This window comes from Cygnus atratus, chromosome Z (assembly GCF_013377495.2).
Source record: "Cygnus atratus isolate AKBS03 ecotype Queensland, Australia chromosome Z, CAtr_DNAZoo_HiC_assembly, whole genome shotgun sequence".
Lineage (NCBI taxonomy): Eukaryota > Metazoa > Chordata > Aves > Anseriformes > Anatidae > Cygnus > Cygnus atratus.
Genome location: NC_066396.1, coordinates 36,508,572 through 36,525,958, shown reverse-complemented (window position 1 = coordinate 36,525,958; position 17,387 = coordinate 36,508,572). Strand labels below are relative to the sequence as shown.

The following is a 17,387-nucleotide window of genomic DNA, read 5'->3' as shown; positions in this document are numbered from 1 at the left end:
TTTTTTTCTTTTATCTTCTCCCCATGAAACTATCTTTTGTATTTCTGTTGCTTTCACCAGTGTTTTCTGAATGTATCTGAATTTTCTGAGATTTCTTATGGCATGACTATGTACTCCCACCAAGACTTGCAATTTAGGAAATGTGTTCATTGTGGTTCTAACCAAAACTGATCACTTGGTTGATACATAATTACTGTTTTTCTCTGCCTCTGGTTTCAGCAGTAAGTTACAAAAATTCAATCATCTTTTACTTTTGTAGAGTGTTTTGTTTGTTTTTGCTTTTTTCCTAGTCTTGACTTCAGTATATAAGGGGAAAAAAAAAAACAGTGGGTAATTTGTCACATGTAATTATAGAAAAGGATGAGGCTCTCCTGGTTTGGTTTTGGGTGGATTAACACTGAAGTTAAAGAAAATACAACAAGCATCCCTCTGTGTTACCTGCATGTTAACAGTTTGCTTGCTTTGTCCATGTTCGTTGTAACTTTTGTTCCTTGAGAAGTTAGCAAGAAGATCATGATTGCTTTGGTCTGAGAAGGTGGCAGAAAAAACATAACTGCTTTGCAATTTTGGGATGCTTTGAATTTAACCTTTTGTAGACATTTAAAAAAAAAAATCAAGACCAGGTGTTTATTTGGTGTGTGTGCGTCTGCAAGACTTCTTGCTGTGGTAATAATTGTCTTGAGAAGTAGCACTTGAGGAAATAGTGTGAGAGACTAAAGAAACAAATAACTGGCAGTGAGAAATTCCAAACACTGGTGATCATGAAGTACATGTAGCACTGTCTTTCATTTGAGTTCCTTTTATGTTTCTTATTGCAATATTGTACACAGCTCTTTAAATTGCTCTGTATCTCTTGGACAAGGCAAATCTACTTGTCCAGTCTCCTCATCAAAAGATGAAGGCAATGTTCATGTTGTCAACACAAGGGCAATTTTAACTCTTGCATTCTCCACACCATTATTTCTACTCTGATCATGATCCACTGCCACAAGAAAATCGAGTACTTGTTTCTCTCTTTCATTGGTGCTGCACTATTTGCTATCAAAGTTTGTTGCCTGTTAGCTTGGACTTATCAGCAGACTGTGCTCTCTATTCCCATGAATGCTGAAAAAGGACTAAGAAATTTATTGGAGTTACACATTTGGCTTCCTTTGTTTGTATCACTGTGGTAGGTGAGTGGGATTTCTTACTGCTGCACCCATTCTTTTTAAGTCTGATCTTTACCCACCTGATAGTCAAGCTTTTCGCTTTGCTAGAAGAACAGACTTCCAGTCTCAACTTGCAAATATGCATATATATATATATATATATATATACATACATATATGATTTTTCATGACAATCCCTTGCACTCCTCTTTTCCATGCAATCAAAGGTCTTGGGCTGCAGATAGATGTGATGTCTCTAAGTGCTAATACAAACAAAAATTCCAAACTGAAGCAGTAAATAGACTTCATCAAATCATTTTTTAAAATAAGAGAAAACAGAAGCAGGCTGGGAAGAACCTGTTAGTAGAGAGAGAAAAAAAAAAAAAAAAAGGGCAGATTGAAGAGCACAGGAAAGCTAGAAACATTTATTGGAGTTCAATTTGGACTTGACAAAGGTTCAGCAATAAGATCAGCTCTCAGTTACTATGTATTTCTCCATTGCTCAGGCTTATTTCACTTGTTTCCCAGACATAGATTATTCAGCATTCAGACCTTTTCCTACCGCTTTTCACCCATGGCAAGCATGCACCATATAGTGTGACCCAAATTATTCTCCCTCTGTGAAAACACAGGAAGGAAAGGGTTTCAAAATATGAAATCTGTCTAGGGAGTCACAGAAGCCCATCTCTTTTGAAAATTAGATTTTGTAGTTAAGTATATCAGGTAACTCAGTGCAATTACTCATTATTTCAGTAAAACTCTCGAAATCAATGTGGATTGATAGAGATAGTTGCAAGGGCTACAACTTATTTAAATAACTACAAAAAAAAAAAATTTATGGTTTGCTTGCTCATAATACCTCACTGTTTCCTAGTTTTATTTTTGCTTTCTATCCAAATGCTTATATTTCTCCTGGAATTCATGTTCTTCAAAAATCAGAATCCAAAGGTCTTGTACTCTGAGTACAAGGCACTAATATGAAACCTATATGTTTCATTAAAACTGACTTGCTGAGTTAAAATTTACAAAGGCAAAACATATCTACCTACCTTTGCAGTAAATATTGCATTTTAATGCAGAATTTTCATAAAGAAATGTCCAAAAAGGCAGTGGAAAATGGTGTGAAGACATCTATGTTAGAATTGATATCAAAGGAGCTAATATTTCAAGTTTCCACTGACTACACAAAATTAAAATTTTAATTAATGAAAGCAGAAATGTATTGCTAAAGGAGTGCAATTCCATAAATATTTTCACATGTGCAACTTTGGTTTTATTTTTTTACTAATGTATTAAACACTGTGTTCTGCCACACTTTATGATCATTAACCTCAACTGAGCCACCACCTCCTTTGTAAGCAGACTTGGTTTTCAAGATCTTTAGCACTGCACTCTGTTTGGAATGTAGACACTCATTTATCAGCGTCTCCTCTCTGGCTGGTAAGATCATGGAGCAGATCCTCCTAGAAACCATGTCAAGGCATACAGAAGACAGGGAGATGATTGGAGACAGCCAACATGGGTTCACAAAGCACAGATCATGCCTGACTAACTTGGTGACAGGTAGTTAGACAGTTAGTTAGAGTGGACAGCATTGGTGGACACAGGAAGAGCAACTGATGTTATCTACCTTGATTTGTGCAGAGCCTTTGATACAGTCCTGCACAAGATCCTTATCACCAAATTGGAGGGGCATGGATTTCATGGGTGGACTGTTTGGTGGATAAGGAATTGGACTGCATCCAAAGAGTTCTGGTCAATGGCTCAATGTCCAGGTGGAGACCAGTGATGAGTGGTGGAGCACTGCCCCTATGAACACAGGCTGAGGGAGTTGGGGTTGTTCAGCCTGGAAAAGAGAAGACTCTGAGGAGACCTTATAGCAGCCTTCCAGTACCTAGAGAGAGCCTACAAGAAAGCAAGAGAGGGACTTTTTTATGTGATAGGACAAGGGGTAGTGATTTTAAACTAAAAGAAGGTAGATTTAAATTAAACATTCAGACGAAATTCTTCACTATGAGGGTGATGAGGCTGTGGAATAGGTTGCCCAGAGAAGCTGTGGAAGCCCCGTCCCTGAAAGTGTTCAAGGCCAGGTTGGATGGGCCTTTGAGCAACCTGGTGTAATAGAAGGTGTCCCTGCCCATGACAGGAAGGTTGGAAGTAGATGAACTTTAGTGGTCCCTTCCAACACAAATAATTCTATGAATCTATGATTCTATGATTATTGCATGTCTCCACTGAATGCTCATAAATTTTCATGAGATTTTGAGTTTCTCAGTGGCCAAGTTCATTACTACATAGTCAGATAATTCTGCAAACATCCAAAATAGAAAAGGTATTTTAGTTTGATTATTGGTGTAAATACTGTGGCTATCCCATGTAGTTAATACTAGTCAGTAAATATAGATAATGTTGCACTTGAATCTTGTATTCAATTCAAAAATATATGTGTTAACTGTTAAGGGTAGCTGCCGTACGCTGTATCAATTACCTATTTGGCTTGGTATCAGTTTAACCCAACAAACTTGCTCCATGTTCTCCTGTTTTAATCTTCCTGTGTATAAAAAAACATAAAACAATAAACTGGCACATCATGTTTACTTTAATAGCCCTGTACCATGCTAGCTAAGTAATTTTTTAAGCTGATAGCATTTCCTTGTTAGAAATTAAAAGAAGGGGTAATATTTACCAGAACTGCCTGAGACGTACAATCTTTTATTATAAAATCCAATCTTTTGAGGGGATATGGAAGTGTAAAGGATTACCTGGTACTTTCTTTGGCCCGTACTACTCTCTCCACTTCATATGCCCTTTCTTACAACAGAAAACAGTACATAATGAAGAAATGAACATGCAGTTCATGTTAGTTTTGAGTTTTGTGTAAGCTACAGAAAACAAGCTCTGTTGCACTCATAATGAAAGATGATGGGTCTTGTGTACAGCCTCTGAGGCCAAAGGATTTCTTCCAAGTCATTTAAGGTCAGTACGGATCAGACTCAAAGGAATAGCAGGAAGAAATTCTGAGCATTTTTTGGCCATATATTAGCCATCTTGCGTATCCTCAATATTTCTGCTAGATCATGGCTTAGATTAATGGGTCAAAAGGTCAATATATCATTGGCCATATTTTTGGATTTGCAGGAAAAAAAAATAAAAACATTTTAAAAAACCATTCTCAGAGGAAAAGAGTGTGAAAGATTTAAATCAAAGCACAGACATACACAAGTACTCTGGCACCCCCTGCACTTGCATGTACTCCTTCTGTACTCCTTTCTGTCTAATTTCTTCTGCCATTCATTATTAATCCTTTTTTCTTCCATGCTTGCTCTTTCCCCATTTTGCTACCATTTGCTTCCTTTGCTTTGCTCTTTTTTTCCTTATACTGCATCTCTCTCATGTGCCCCTGCTTCCTTTCACCCTCCTGGAGGATGGCTTCCTCAGCACTTGCATTCCTTCTGGCCTGCTGTGTGTGGTGGTTTTGCTCAGGTGGGCAGCTGAGCTCCACCACAACCACTCACTTACTCCCCCTCCTCAAAGGGAAAGGGGGAGAAAATAGAATGTAAAGGATTCAGGGGTTCAGGTAAGGACAGGTAGATCACTCAACAATTATTGTCACAGGCAAAATAGAGTCAGCATAGGAAGATCAATATAATTTATTACCTATTACTAACAAACTAGAGCAGTAAGAAACAAAACAAAACAAAACAAACAAACTAAAAACACCTTTCCCCCATCCACACTTTTCTATGCCCTACCCCTGAGCAGGGCAGGGGAATGAGGAATGGTGGCTGCGGTGAGTCCCTGTCGCTTTGTCTCCGCCGCTCCCTCACGGTCCCTCTCTGCCCCTGCTCCCGATGGGTTCCCTCCCACGGGATGCCGTCCTTCCCGAACTGAGCCTGCGGGGGCTGCCCACAGGCAGCAGCTCTTCAAGAACTGCTCCCACATGGCTCCGTACCACGGGGTCCATCCCTCCCCCAGGAGCAAACTGCTCCAGCACGGGTCCCCCACGGGTGGGCGGCAGCTCCCCCCAGACCCCTGCTCCTGCGTGGGCTCCTCTCCACGGGCTGCAGCTCCGGCCCGGGGCCTGCTCCTGCGGGGGCTCTCCATGGGCCGCAGCCTCCTCCAGGCCACATCCACCTGCTCCACCGGGGGTTCCTCCACGGGCTGCAGCGTGGAGATCTGCTCCGTGTGGGAGCCATGGGCTGCAAGAGGACAGCCTGTTCCACCAGGGACCTCTCCACAGGCCACAGGGGAACTGCTGCTGCGTGCCTGGGGAACCTCCTGCCCTCCTGCCCTCCTGCTGCACTGACCTTGGGGGCTGCAGGGCTGGCTCTCACTCTTCTCTCCCTGCTGCTGTTGCACAGCAAGTTTTGTTTTTTTTCTTTTTTTCTTTTTTTTCCCTCTTTCTTCAGTCTGCTCTCCCAGAGGCCCAACCGGCATTGCTTATTGGCTCAGATCTGGCCAGTGATGGAGATCACTTGGATCACATCTTTGGAGATGACTGAAAATGGCCCTTATCTAATGTGGGGCAGCTTCTGGGTTTTTCTCACAGAGGCCACTCTCGCAGCCCCCTGCTACCAAAACCTTTGACACACTGTTTTGTCATTTGGACTTGTGTAGCTTTTGCAGGCTTGACAGAGCAGAATTCCCACCTAAACCCTCTTAGGGGTAGCGTAAGTATTATAGAATGTATAAACAGTCTGCATGACTATTAAAGATCAGCTTGACCTATACACTTATTTTTATATTAACATGTATTTATAGAAAAACAGCTCATGTTATTTACTTCTAAATAATTAATTAATCAGGATGTAAAATTCCACACTTTAGAATCTGCTTTTCCTTTTCCTCTTACCCTCAAGTGTGGAAGTTTTAAAGTTTTTACCATGGCTTGTGCCTATCTTGTGAAAGCCAGCTTATTAAATCTTGGAGAGCAGTGAGCTTGCAAAGTGTTCAGCCCATCTCTGACAGATGAGCAACATCTGAGATCAGTGGGAGTCACTGGATGTTTGGCACTTTGCATTCAGACAGATGTGTAGACATGCTGTGTATTTAACAGCCTAAGACAAGAAAGGCTTCTCTTGAAATTTTGATTTCAGCTTAAGGCTTCAAAGAATATAGGAGTTCAGCTACTCTAGTGGGTGAACGTCTAGGATATTCATTAGCTGGATGGAAACTTTACAGCTGAAACCTCATTGTTCATTAAAAATATAAATATCCATATGACATTAGTTTTTGTTTGCTTTTATCTTGTTACAGATATAATGACCTTGGTACAGATCATTTCCTGGGGATTAAGATTAATGATTGCCTGTGCATCAGTGTATCATCTACTCCCAGCCAGTCATTAATCCCCAGGAAATCCTGTGCCAAATTTGCTTCTGCTTAAGTGCTGGTCTGGCAGTCCTTTATTCACCCAGTAGCAAGCTGGACTGTTCACAACAGCATTATGCATATGAATAAGGATTGCATCATCAGACCTGCTGTGTTGGTCAGGCCCCAATCCAAAATCCAAGCAACTTAAACATAAATCATGGCAGTCCTTTTTTTTTTTTTTTTTTTTTTTTTTTTTGAGTCCTATTTCTGAGATACCTTTGTCTGAGTCCTGGTTTTGAAATGGACATTCCTCAGTTATCAAAGGATAGGATTTACAAAAATCTCTCTCTCTCTCTCTCTTTCTCTCTCTCTCTCTCTTTTAATAGTAAAGTGCTGTTGTTTTGCAGGAAGGAAAATCATGGGGAGTATTTTCTGTAAAACTGTCTGCTATGTTATTCTGCCATGAATAGAAAGCCTACCTTCCCCCTCCAGTCTGTAGCTTACACACAGCCTGTCCACCACAGAGAGGTCTGGGGAAGGCTGGGCTCTGTCTGCATTTGTGGGACCTCTGGCTCTTACTGCTGTTGCTTTAAAGAGCTATACCTTCAGGATCATGGAAGCTCCTAGAGGTAGTCTGTTAAAAAGGAAAGATACGGGTGGTGAAGTAGGGATTCAGAGTGTCAGTGCAACCTGAGGCTACATAATTTTTCTTGCACAGCTTTAGCAGGGGATGGGAAGGATGAGATCTTTTCCTTATCACACCACCACTTTTCTGTCTGCTGATAGCCGGCCACAGGCCAACAAAACATCTTCCTTGGCAAGGAAGGATTTAGCTAGATGTTGACTCCCTTGCTCTTGTATGACAAGGATATAACTCATATGCAAATGGCATTCTCTGCATGAAAATGAGCAAGATATAAATCTCTGTCACAGCTCAGTCCCCAGTCAGAGATGCATATCTTTGACAATTCTTTCCTATTCCCTTCTCTAACTGTATTTCCAAAATGAAAAACTACAGAATGTACTTCTGCAGGAAAAGTTCTTGTTTATCTTATATGCTTTACATTATTTTTTTTTTGTGAAAACATAAGTATGGTGCATACTATTGGTGAGAGAAGTAACCTTCTGTTACATAAAGCTGAGCTGACAATTCTGCCACTTCCTTCACTGAATACAGAAAAACATACTATTGTCACTTTCTGCTCTGACAAATGAAAAGCAGAAACCTGCATTCACACTTCTCAGGAAAATAAAGAATGTGATTCTCAAAGTTTTTGACACCGTAATGAATTATTTACAATTACTCTCTACATCCTGTTGTGTTCCTAGGTATTGATGTTAAGAATTTCTCAGCTTTTCTATTCACCTCAAGCTATTTTGCTTATTTTGCTGCTGCTACCTGTGTCCTTTTCTAAGATGTCTTAAGAAATGTCAGTTTACCCCAAAGACAACTGTCAAAGGTTGGGTAACTTTCACTTGACTGGTCACTTAGCAGGCTCTCAGTTTTGGTCTCATTTTGCAAAAACCTTGTGCTCTAGTACTTCCCTTGGCCTAGGTAATCTGCAACACCTCACCCCAACTGGGTACCTCTTTTTTGGCTGAAGCTGTTTATTTGTTAACATCGTCAGAGAAAAAAGGCCAGGCAGCACAGCTCCCACCAACTCAGAATCACAGAATCACAGAATCATCTAGGTTGGAAGAGACCTCCAAGATCACCTAGTCCAACCTCTGACCTAACACTAACAAGTCCTCCGCTAAACCATATCACTAAGATATCACTAACTCATGGGCTGTGCTCAGCTTCTGCATTGCTGAAGTAACCTGAGCACTTCCAATCTCCTCACTTCCAGCACGTGGACTCTGCAGGACTGCAGTGCACTTCTTAGCACTGTGCCAGAGATGAAAGAATTAAATTTTTGTGGATTCTAACCACAACAGCATTTTATTTATCATGAAAAATAATGCAAATCTGGACAAAATGACTACGTGTCATTCTCTATTCTAGATCCTTTCACACTTGTTCTTACTCAGCTTGGAAATGTTCTTACTTCCTCTTCTGGCATGCCACAGAGAAACAGCCCTCTGAGCAGAAAAACATGAGCTTTCTGGCTTTCTCTTCTGCTGAAGGCTGAAACGTTTGCAAGGGACATCTGCCAGAGACGATGGGGGCTCCCTGCCAGGCTCACAAACAAATTAATAGTTGTTAGTTATAATCTAGTGTCTTGCCTTTCTCTCCATCATGTAGAGCCTCAGTCTGATATGAAGATAAAGAGCATCCTGTCTTACAAAGGCAGATACTCATACCCTTTCTATAGCTACCTTTCACAGAATCTTTTTTTATTTCATTTTATTTGGAGGGGACCTCCTGAATTCCTCTAGGCCAGCACCCTGCTCAAACAAGATCAGCTAGAGCAGGTTGCCCAGGACCAAATCCATTCATTTTGAATATCTCCACAGGTGAAGACTCTGCAGTCTTTCTGGGCTACCTGTTAGTTTGACCACCATCATAGTAAAACAAATAAGTAAATAAAAATGGAATGTTCTTATTTTTAATCTGTGCTAATTAGCTCTTACACTATCAATGGGTGCTTCCAAGAAGAGTCTGGTTCATGCTCCTTCATCTCTCCCATCAGGTTTATATGGATGTACCTGGATATAACATGGATAAGTTCTCTCTGAGCCTTGTCTCCTCCAGGCTAAGCAGCCCAAGCTCTCCCAGCATCTCCTTGTATGAGAGATGCTCCAAACCTTTCATCATTTTTGTAGCCAAGTTACTCATTCTGGTAGTGGCACCCAGATGTGTCTTGCACGTGCTGAGGGGAGGAGAAGGATGACCTCCCGCAACATGCTACAATGGTCTACTAAGTACAGCCCAGCATGCTGTTGGCCTTCTTTGCTGCAAGAGCATGTTGATGGATTGGCTTTCAGTGGCATGCTTCTCAGCTCAGTCATTAGCACTGAGGAACCATAACTCTCCAGTGAGGCCTCCTTTCCCTTTTCTTTACTTTTTAGCTACGTAGAGACCACAGAAGTTCTGTTCCTAATTTAGGCACCTGAAGTTGCATGGTTAATGTAGATAAGATGAGTATTTTTACAGATATTTCCAACATCAAACTGAACTCCCCAAACATAAGGTAAAGTATAAGTAAGGTAGAAATCATGAATTATGTTCAGCTAAAGGCAGATCTATTTGAATAGACAGAGATGTTATCTTAGATAGCTCTGTTAATATATCTTGGAAAGTTGAGAGAGAAATAGCTGTTTTCCCTAGGGAATCACAAAATATTACTTCATATTTACAAGCCAAAAATGGATAGTTGAAATTACAAACTTCCATGTAGCACACATAAGATATAAATCTCACTGTAACAGTTGTGTAACTTGAGTCGTCTACAAAGACATGGGCTTTTGGCATAGAGAAAACAGTATCTTAGGCTGAAAAAGCAAATTTTATTATGAAGCTATGTTTCAGCTGATTTATCTAAATGTTCATTTTGAATCATTAGCTACAACTAAACAAGTGGAATTTTTAAGTCTGAATTGTTTGAGTGAGTGGGTTCATTTAGCATACATGCAATTTATTCTTGTCATATTTTGGGAATGTTGGTCTTGCTTTTCCTAAAGACAATAGCTGCACTTTCAGTGACAATAGGGTGAGCAGGTTTGAAACGTTTATCCTTTCCACAGAATGTGTCTGTAGCTAGCAGTGTGCATCAAAAATTGGATGTGCTTTTATTATACATAACTTAAGATACAAAGAAACCTGTACAAATTTCTCTCAGAATGGGCAATTCAATGACAAAATGTAGCTGCTTGTTGTGTGCCTTTCAAACTCTACACCAATAAATGACAGGTCTTCTTAACTTCAACTGTCTCAAAATACAAACAGGAGAGGGCAGCAAGGCGGCACTCTGTACTAGTTTAACTGACAGAATTTCAAGCTACTTAAAAATTGAAGAACTGGTCTCCCTTTCCTTTTTATTAACTAAGTTTTCCCTACTTTTATTAAGTCACTATTTCCACACTGGTAAAACACTCTAATCATATAAGCAGCCTGAATTTCTAAGATAAGCAGCATAGGTCACCATTTAAATCAGTATTCTTCTGTGTAGGTAGCAAAGTTTAAATAACAGAAATTTTCTGGTGCCTTTTCTAATTTATTTTCTAAAATCTGAAATGTATCTCTTGTGTTTGTTTTGTGGTAAATGTTAGTTTTCTCAACAATTTATTTCTATATGCCATGTTTTATTCTTTTAACTAGAATCTACTCAAGCTGCTCGCTGCAGGCAAAATTCTTGTCTCACATCCCATGATATTTTCCAGTGATGCTCTGTTCTTCAGAAAGCATTTTCTTCCTGGGATTCCCTACAGAGTATGAAAGGAAGGCATGAATATTTAAATGCAAGTGTTATACCAGAGCAGGGTACAGCTGTCCTGACTATGCAATTCCATGCTTAATGGCATTGGTTTTATTCTAAGTTTCTTCCTAACTCTGAATTTCCTTGTTAAAAAAATATTAACAACAAAGAACATGAATAGTTGATAAGCCTGTATAGATAAGGGTATGACAGTGGTTATGAGGGGCTTTCTATTGAGGTGGGAAGTGAAAACCTTCCTTTGGTGGTTTGCACTTGGTAGATTACTTCCTCCTCAACAGGTTGATTGGACATTCTGACGGGATTGTGAGGGAAGCAAACACTGCTCTTCCATTATTTTCCTCAGACATGCTGAAAACTGGAGTGGCAATTCATTGCATCTGGAGTTGTATGTGTCCAGCACCCCAGAGTGCCGGGTCTCACAGTGTAGTGGTTTTACCTGCTGGGCAGCTAAACTCCACCACAACCTCTCTTTCACTCTTCCTCCTCAAAAGAAGAGGGGGAGAAGAAAGTATGATGGAAAGAAAAAGGCTCAGAGTTTGAGATAAGGATAATTTAATTAAATTAATATGGATAATTTAATTAAAGGGAAAAGAAAGAGGGAAAAATCAAGCAAAGGCTGTGCAGAAGCAAAGAATGAAAAAAATACATATTCTCTACTTCCTGTCAACAAGTGATGCTTGGCCATGTCCTTGGAAGCAGGGCCTCAATACATGTAGTGGTTATCTGGGAGGACAGACATCTTTGTAATGAGAGCCTCCCCTCTCCTTCCCCTCCCCCACCTTTTATTGCTGAGTGTGGCACCACATGGTATGGAATATCCCTTTGGTGGGTTTAGGTCAGCTGCCCTGGTGATGTTCCTTCCTCATCTCTTGCCCAGCCCCAGCCTGCTGGCTCCTGGGGGGTTTGGAGGGAGTCTTGGTGCTGTGCCAGCACTGCTCAGCAACAGACACAGCACTGGTGTGATACCAGTGCTGTTCTAGCTACAAGTGCAACACACACAATTATATGGAACGGTGCGGGGAGAGGTAACTCCATCCCAGCTAGAGCCCATACACACAGCTACTGGGTAAAATCCTGTCACCATCAGAATTAGTGGTAAAGTTCCCAATGTCATTGGGAGAATGCAGTCTTCATGTCAACATTTTAGAATTCCCATTTGCATTAATATTAGAAAATTCTTTGGAAGGGAATACCCCCTTCAAAGTGGGAACTGTCTTTGACCCAGACAGGGTCAATTCTGTCAATTTATCAGTTGTCCTTTGATGTTTCTATGTCCTAGAGAATGCATAGCACATGTCTTGGTGAGTTTGCTGGCAGGTGCCACAAAGATACCATTAGAATAAAAGAAGATGGAAAAGGAAGCAAAATCATCAGGAATAAGATACTTCATACTTTTCTTAAATGAAAAAATAGTCACTTAAAAATATCAAAAGCAGGGTCTGACACATAATATGCATTTACATGACTTTTGTTTCTGTTACTTATGTGTTAGTCACCTCCTTAAAAATACTTGCCCTTTAACATATATCAGTTAAAAACCCATGGCTCCTCTGACATCTCCGACAATCTTTTGGTACCATAAGATTTGCTAGACAGTATGGTCTGTAAGAAATGGGTGTTTTCAATCTTCATTTTAAATGGTGCACTAAGAGCAAAGAAATAAGCAGATCTTGCTTTTGGGTGTTGTTACTGTCCTGAACTGCCCAGAACTCTAAGAGTATGATTGTATACATTTTTAATTATGTTTCTGTTCACACTGCAATTAGATAAAATTATGATAAACTAATTATAATAAAACCAGACAAGTTTAATAAGATTATTATCAGGGCAAAAACACCTACAGTAAACAACAGGGTAAGGACACATAAGGAGAAAGAACAGGAACAGAGGCTTACAATTTAGAGACAAGATGGAAGGCAACCACATTTTGTTGTAGAGCCCAGAGATACAAAGCATCAGATAATTTAGTTATTACCCAATGTTCTGCCTACTGGTCAATAAACTGTCAACTATAAGCATCAACATGAGTTTCTGCCTTATAATTTTCGTTTAAATGATTTCCTTTATTTGCTTAGGTGTGTTAATAAAGTAACACCAGTATTAGCATAATCCAGAAAGATAGAATTCTAAAATATGTGCAGTTATTATTATTTAATGTATTACTTGGATCGAAAAGAGATCCCTTTTTATTTACCACTGCACCAGCTCAATTGCAAGGCTTCCATTTTTCAAGAACTGGCAACTTGAAAGCCCACAGGTGAAAAAGTAGGCTACAACACTGACTTATAAATTACATAGTTTAGATTATCTAGAGGCAGTAGGAGAAAAATGTTTTTGCTTTTTGAAACATCTGTTTTTTCTACTCTGCCTGCTGCAGTGATAATACACACCAACTCCTACAGCAGTCCCAGTTTGTCCTACATGGGATATAAGTAGTCTATGAGAAACTTAAGAGGTACATAGAGTACACAAAAAATGGGAGTCAAATTTAAGCTGAGTTTCAGTGAAAATATTTTTTTTTTCAAAAGAATTCTTCCTTTTTAAAATTTACAATGTCTGATATCCTTTAATTGGTGGGATCTGTACATTTTACCTCAAACAGTCTATGTACAAAGGCATTATTTTTTGTTATAGGTCTGCCAAAGGTTAGGACTCTCGTTATACACCTGCAATGTTAATCTCCACCAGATCTTTCACATGCTTTTAGTGTTGAGATTTCTTTGATCCTAATGTACCACTGCTGATGAAACCAAATCAAGTGTTGATTCAACTTTAGGTTGGATAGCCACTACAATTTATCTAGCACAATTTTTGAATTGGCCGTCTTTCTGTGTTTGTGGCTGGGTCTCTGATTATCTAATTGAATTTTCTCTAGACTTTGAGAGCTAGAAAAAGTTAGGAAAAGTTAGGGAAAAAATACTTCTTGATGTCATAATATGAATTGCTCTAAGTCCCCTGGCCTAACTATCCAGCCTTCTTAAAAAAAAAAAAAAAAAAAAAAAAAGTGAATATTGAAAGGAGATGCTGTAAGACATGATGATGAAAGTAAACACAAATCAGAAACCATATCAGAAAGATTTAAAGGGGGAAGAAAATCCTTCCAATAGGAAATCTCTGTGGTGGTCTTACCCTGCTGGGCAGCCAGACTCCTCCACCACAACCTCTCTTTCACTCCTCCTCCTCAAAAGAAGACGGGAGAAGTATGATGGAAAGAAAAAGGCTCAAAGGTTGAGATAAGGATAATTTCATTACAGGGAAAAGAAAGAGGGAAGAGACAAGCAAAGGCTGTGCAGAAGCAAAGAGGGGAAATAAAATTATTTTCTACTTCTCATCAACAAGCGATGCTTGGCAATGTCCTGGGAAGCAGGGCCTCAATGAGTGTAGCGGTTGCTTGGGAGGATAGACATCTTCATGATGAGAGCCACCCCTCTCCTTCTTGTTCAGCTTTACCCAGCTGGACAGCTGAACTCCACCACAACTGCTCTCTCACTCCACGTCCTCAAAGAAAAAAAGGAAGAAAATACAGTGGAAAGGGCTCAAGGTTTGAGATAGGGATAGGGAGATCGTTCAACGATTATTTCATGGGAAAAACAGGCTCAACATAAGGGAGATTAATATAATTTATTGCCTATCGCTAGCAGACCAGAGCAGTGAGAACTAAAAGCAAACTAAAAACACCTTCCTCCATCCACTGTCTTCTATGTCCTACCCCCGAGCAGGGCAGGGGAATGGAGGTTGCGGTGAGTCCCTGTCGCTTTGTCTCCGCCACTTCCTCATGGTCCCTCTCTGCCCCTGTTCCCCATGGGGTCCCTCCCACGGGATGCCGTCCTTCCCGAACTGAGCCTGTGCGGGCTGCCCACAGGCAGCAGCTGTTCAAGAACTGCTCCCACATGGCTCCGTACCACGGGGTCCATCCCTCCCCCAGGAGCAAACTGCTCCAGCACGGGTCCCCCACGGGTGGGCGGCAGCTCCCCCCAGACCCCTGCTCCTGCGTGGGCTCCTCTCCACGGGCTGCAGCTCCGGCCTGGGGCCTGCTCCTGCGGGGGCTCTCCATGGGCCGCAGCCTCCTCCAGGCCACATCCACCTGCTCCACCGGGGGTTCCTCCACGGGCTGCAGCGTGGAGATCTGCTCCATGTGGGAGCCATGGGCTGCAGGGGGACAGCCTGCTCCACCTGGGGCCTTTCCACAGGCCACAGGGGAACTGCTGCTGAGTGCCAGGAGTACCTCCTGCCCTCCTTCTGCACTGACCCTGGGGTCTGTAGGGCTGGTTCTCACTCCTCTCTCTCCCAACTGCTGTTGTGGAGCATTTTTTTTCCCTTTCTTCAATCTGCTCTCTCAGAGGCTCAATCAGCATCACTTCCTGGCTTGGCTCTGGCCAGCAGCAGTTCCCTTTGGAGCTGGCAGGAGCTGGCTCTGACCTGACGTGGGGCAGCTGCTGGGCTCTGCTTACAGAGGCCACTTACGTAGCCCCCCCTCTACCAAACCCTTGCCACATAAACCCAATACACTTCCCCTTGCCCAGCATTTGTTGCTGAGTGTGACCTCATATGGTATAGAATATCTCTTTTGTTGGTTTAGGACATCTACCCTGGTAATGACCCCTCCCCACTTCTTGCCACACTATATGGGCTGCTGCAGGGAAAGTTAATTCCATGCCAGCCAGACCCACTACTGTTGTCTATTGTAGGAGGCTATTTAGAAGATCCACCCAGAACATAAATAATTAGAAAGTCATTATGATAAATGCAAAATACTTGATAAAAAATATAGTCCAGTCAGAAAAAAAGACACCCTTAAAATCACTTCTAAACATGGAATTAGCAAAAATTATCTTGATTCTTATCTTGGAAGATAAAAAAGTAAACGAAGCATATTTATCTCCAAAGCTGTAGGCTTTCTATTAAGCTGCTAATTTCTTCATTCAAATTTTCTGTTTACCGTGAAACAGCATAATCAAAGAGGAATAATTAACTACACTGCTATTAGGAACTTTCACTCTGACTTCTTCCATGCCTTTTCTCCCCCAGTCTTGACCTCTGTTCTTGCTGTTGTCCCACAAAATATGTAGCAATATATTTTGATTTAAGTAGCACTAATGTAAACGTACAGCCTTCAGTGGAAAACTCTATTGTCATAAACCCAGCCTTCATTTCCTCCATTTGCAGCTGGCAAGAGACAGACAGCCTGTTTTAGATCCAGCCAGCCAATGAGCTTATTGCAGTAATCATCCTTTCTCTGCCAAGTGCCACAGCTCTTTTCCTTCTGATAGCTTGTAGGAGAGCTTTCCATATCAACTCAGCAAGAATGAGTAGGTCAACTTATAAAACTAAGTGGATAAAGTCTGCGTTAGCCCAACTCTGTGGTTTAAACCTGCTGGGGACATAGGAGTAGTGTCCCCAGCTGTGCTGGGGAGTGATGTCCATGTATTTCCACTGGAGAACATCTACTGAGGTGTCATAGCTACCCCACCACAAGCCTATGAAGCTCATCAGTGAATAGCATTCAGATCCTGCAGTTCTGTAGCACACAGGGAGCATTAATCACTAGTTGTGGGTCCCCTGTAGTTTCTCTCACTGGGACACTGTTTCCTTGGTTTTCTCTTACGTCCATTCTGACCCACTCTGAAAGAGAAGAGAATCCTCATCAGGTTTAAGTCTTCATGAAGGAGATCATCAAAACTTTGCTGTTTTTGTTGTTGTTGTTGTTTGTTTGTGTCTTAACAGACATAAACTATGTATCCTACTGAAATTTTTTGTATTTTCATTGCTTAAAATAAAAAGATGTGGCCTCCTCAAACTGGTGTCATATTGATTTCATACACTTTTTGCCTTTTCCATGTGCCCACTTGTATGCAATAGGCCACTGAAGAGTGAGAGTGCATGACCATACTAAAGTCTTTGTTACTTCTTCTGAAGGCTGTCAAGAAGCAGCTGACCTTCAGAATCATACGTGCAACCTCTTCCACAAAATTCCCCTTTTTCTCCAATATATCTCCAATAGGTTTCATGTTTACAATGTTTTTAATAATTATTTGATTGCTTTGAATTTGCAGTTCTTGACTACAAGCTCATTCTCAATTTCATTATCAGTTTTGAGCCTTTACTTTCTTGTTTCACTTCTCCCTACTGTCTTATATATTCAATCTTTTGATAGGTTGAATCCATGGTCTTTGGTTTGAAAATTCAGGAAAAATCTATGCTCTCTGTGTATTCATTCCAGAGTGCTTAACAATTCCTTCAAGCTGCCACTGATGCTGATTAAGTATTATGCTTTGATGCCTTCATGACTTTGGAAGTCACACACAACAGTGGAGCTACACTAAAAATTCAGGTGTTACCTTCAGTGACCTCTCCTTATCACTTCTGTTTTGAATAAAATAAATGTCAACTCAGAAGCTTTTTAATTACTGTGAAGAAGTGTGAGATGCATTTTCATGCAAATATGTATTTTTATGCCAAATGAAAATCTTGCGCTTGTCTAAGATACCCACAATGCATTACTTTGTTTTGAGAGTCTGAAAACCACATTTTTCATGGGTACACACTT

The 17,387-nt window shown here is 40.8% G+C and overlaps 1 protein-coding gene across 1 annotated transcript in view; it reads left to right on the top strand.

Moving 5' to 3' along the window:
• Positions 1-17,387, top strand: part of SLC24A2 (solute carrier family 24 member 2) — a 116,241-nt gene that overhangs the window by 62,806 nt on the left and 36,048 nt on the right. The gene's annotated exons all lie outside the window — the stretch shown is intronic.